This window comes from Scyliorhinus canicula, chromosome 10, assembly GCF_902713615.1.
Source record: "Scyliorhinus canicula chromosome 10, sScyCan1.1, whole genome shotgun sequence".
Classification (NCBI taxonomy): Eukaryota; Metazoa; Chordata; class Chondrichthyes; order Carcharhiniformes; family Scyliorhinidae; genus Scyliorhinus; species Scyliorhinus canicula.
In genome coordinates, this window is record NC_052155.1 from 139,304,462 (window position 1) to 139,308,821 (window position 4,360).

Below are 4,360 nucleotides of genomic sequence, written 5' to 3' on the forward strand. Positions count from 1 at the left end.
CCACCGCAGCACCCTCCCAACCACCCCCTCCTCCCCGGCACGCACCCTCCCAACCACCCCCTCCTCCCCGGCACGCACCCTCCCAACCACCCCCTCCTCCCCGACATGCACCCTCCCCAACACCCCCTCCTCCCCGGCACGCACCCTCCCAACCACCTTCTCCTCCCCGGCACGCACCCTCCCCAACCACCCCCTCCTCCCCGCAGGCTCCCTCCCAACCACCCCCTCCTCCCCGACACGCACCCTCCCCAACCACCCCCTCCTCCCCGACACGCACCCTCCCCAACCACCCCCTCCTCCCCGACACGCACCCTCCCAACCACCCCCTCCTCCCCGGCACACACCCTCCCCAACCACCCCCTCCTCCCCGACAGGCAGCCTCCCCAACCACCCCCTCCTCCCCGGCACACACCCTCCCCAACCAACCCCCTCCTCCCCGACACGCACCCTCCCAACCACCCCCTCCTCCCCGACATGCACCCTCCCAACCACCCCCTCCTCCCCGACATGCACCCTCCCAACCACCCCCTCCTCCCCGACACGCACCCTCCCAACCACCCCCTCCTCCCCGGCAGGCACCCTCCCAACCACCCCCTCCTCCCCGGCACTCACCCTCCCCAACCACCCCCTCCTCCCCGGCACTCACCCTCCCCAACCACCCCCTCCTCCCCGACACGCACCCTCCCCAACCACCCCCTCCTCCCGACACACACCCTCCCAACCACCCCCTCCTCCCCGGCACTCACCCTCCCCAACAAACCCCCCTCCCCTCCCCAGCACGGACCCTCCCCAACTGCCCCCGCCCTCGCCGGCACGCACTCTCCCCAACTGCCCCCCCTCCCCGGCACGCACGCTCTCCATCATTCGTCCTCCCCGCACCACCCCCCCTCCTCCTTGGCACACACCCTGTCCATCACTCTCCCTCCCCGCCCCACCCCCTCTCCCCGACACTCACCCTCCCCATCAGCAGCCCTCCCCGGGCACCCCCTCCTCCTCGGCATGCACCCTCTCTATCACACACCCTCCCCAACCCCCCCTCTTCCGAACCTCCCCTCTCCCCTCAGCTCCATCCCCTTCCCCCTCCCCCCTCCCCACCAGCCCCTCCCCAGCCCCTCCCCCCCCCCCCCCCCCCCCCCCCCCCCCCCCCCCCCCCCCGGCACGCACACTCCATGGGACTTCGGCCCACCTGGCCCGGAGAATTGGTGCGGCCCCGGTGCACGTTGCGTCGCGCTGGTCCTCGACATTCTCCGAGGCATGATTCACGTCAACGGGAATTTTTGGGGGGCCGGAGAATATCGCGGGGTGGCCAGGCGGGATTTACGCCACCCACTGGCGATTCTCCGACCCGCCGGGGGGGTCGGAGAAATCCGCCCCCTTTGTCTCAACCCAAATCATGGCATTTGTTTTAACTATTTGCCGAAAGTTTTGTGCAGGCTCTTCTATCACTTTCCTTTCCTCTCTCATTTTCACCCTCTCTCATTCTCTCCCCTCTTTGGATGTCATCTCTATATTCCCACGTGCCAGTGGCTTGTCGCACACTTTATGAACAGCACCTTTATTCCAGGTGCCAATATCTTACATATTTACCATTGATTTACCATTCACCTGAAGAAGGAGCCGTGCTCCGAAAGCTCGTGTTTGAAACAAACCTGTTGGACTTTAACCTGGTGTTGTAAGACTTCTTACTGTGCTCACCCCAGTCCAACGCCGGCATCTCCACATCATGGCTACCATTGAAGAAGGCTTGGAGGGCATCTGAAGAATAGAAGGTTAAGAATGACTACAGAGAGGGCAGCACGGTGGCACAGTGGTTAGCATTGTTGCCTACGGCGTTGAGGATCTAGTTTCGAATCCCGGCTCTGGGTCACTGTCCGTGTGGAGTTTGCACATTCTCCCCGTTCTGCATGGGTTTTGCCCCCACAACCCAAAAGTATGTGCAGGATAGGTGGATTGGCCACACTAAATTGCCCCTTAATTGGAAAAAATAATTGGGTATTCTAAATTTGTATTTAAAAAAAAGATTGACTACAGAGAAATAATTAATTGGGACTATAAAACACACTCACTGTAGCCACAATGTTTGTTCTTCATATGGTTTGTTCAATAGTCTAGTTAGTTTGCGCTACAGACATCACAAACGCACCCCCGCCTTGCATATGGTGGAGCATTTTGTATACGGATGAAGTATTGGCACTAATTGATTCGGCATGCGATCTAGCTGGATCAGAATTGAAAGAGATTTCATTGTTCGCCTCTCTGGTTAAGAGTGAAAAACTGGACAAGTGCAAAGAGTTTCACTTCAACCACAAACAAGCTGCATGGAGCTCAAACAATGCCAGTTTCAGACCCTTGTTCTAAATCGTTCATATCTTCAATTAGATAATTCACTAGAATGTTAATGTTTTGTATGATTGCTTGATGCTCTCATAGTTAAATTGTGGTTTCAACATGTTGAAAGAATATTGATATATCTGGTTTTCTTTAAGGAATGGATATTATCGGAAGAATAGAAGGTTAAGAATGACTACAGAAAAATAATTAATTGGAATTATACAGACACACTGAATTGGTCAATATATTAAATCAAACTAATGGTGGCAATTATACAAAAACTGTGAAAGAACATCTCAGAGTTACAGAGCAGACTTTAGGACTGTGTGGTTTATTATGTAACGTCTGTATTGCACAGAACAGTATACATTAGTTCTGCAGTTGTTTTCCCAGCAGCTCCACTGGTAATACTATACTCCAGTTATGCTACAATTTTAGGACTGAAATGGCTTTGACAACTGCCAAAACATTTTCCCAAATGTCTATTGGGACAATCTTGGCAATGGAATAAATGAAGCTGTTGGTTCTGTCCCAATCTCCCACTGATAAAATGCAGTTTACAAGCCAATTTCTCAACTGGATTCTACATACTGTAATCTATCACGCAATAGTGTGCATGATGTCATCACGCTGTTCAATGCATTATAGATAGGCCCATTGATTTATGGCTTTAAATTCCATATTTATTATACACATTCGGGATTTTTACCACCGTTTTGGGGCTCACATGCTCTGATTCCATCTGTTGATAATTAAGGTAATTGCTTCCTGGTGAATTAATGGAAAATCAGGCAGGGTATATAATGGGCATCACATACTGCGCCAGCTTTAACCTCCCCCCACCAAAATGAATTCCACTTTAATAAGTAAGGCTTTTAATCACTCTTTTAGGGTTCAATTTTTTTGATTCTGTCCTTTTTCCTCTGAAAGCCACAAATCAGTGGCCTTGATAACAAGGTACTCTGTCAGTGTTTCTTTGCATTGCCTCTGAGTGGCACGGTAGCATAATCTTTATCACTGTGGCTTCACAGCGCCAGGGTCCCAGGTTCGATTCCCCGCGGGGTCACTGTCTATGCGGAGTCTGCACATTCTCCCCATGTCTGCGTGAGTTTCCTCTGTGGGTTCCCCCCACAGTCCAATGATGTGCAGGTTTGGTGGATTGGCCATGCAAAATAGCCCTTAGTGTCCAAAAAGGTTAGGAGGGGTTATTGGGTGAGGGGGATAGGGTGGAAGTGAGGACTTAAGTGGGTTGGTGCAGACTCGATGGGTTGAATGTCCTCCTTCTGCACTTTATGTTCTAATACATTTGCCGCATGTGAATAATTCCAAGTTCAGAAGAACTAACAGATAGCATAATTGAATAAGTTATTTTAGTATTCACATTCATACTGCATTTGGATGTGAACTTTAACCTTTTAGTGCCATTGATCTCTCGAGGAAGGCCACTCTACATTCCTTTGTACATGCACATTGCCATTTTGGTTATCTCAGCATGAATTTCAGTACCATTATTATGATCGGTGAGTGACTTGCTGCCTTAAGTCACTACAGCCACCATATAATTTGTTATTATTAGATTTTCACTTAAAAGCATTTCAGTTAAAGCATTCTTTATTCTTTTTTAAATGACTAATCAGAGGGCTAACAGCTCAGCAGAACCATCAGGAGTTGATCACTGTTGATGCAGGCAGGAGGCCTGGGGCCTAAAGAAGGTAGGACAAAGAAAAAAAAAAAATAATTAAAGGGTAGAGTATTGCCGCAGGAACCCCTCTGAAGATATTGTTCAGGTGCAGGGGCTGCCATCCCTTCCTACAGCCCTTTATTTGCTGCATGAAACCTTTCAGCATCCCAGGTTGCCTCATCATTGGCAAAATGCCCGACAGTTTGGTAAAATGGTCCTCAATAGGGTCATCACCAAAATATCCGAGGGTATCAAACTATTCGGAAGGACAGAGTGGATGGTAAGGGAGGTGGTGTTGCTCTGTTATTTAAGGATGACATCCGGGCAATAGTAAGGGATGACATCGGT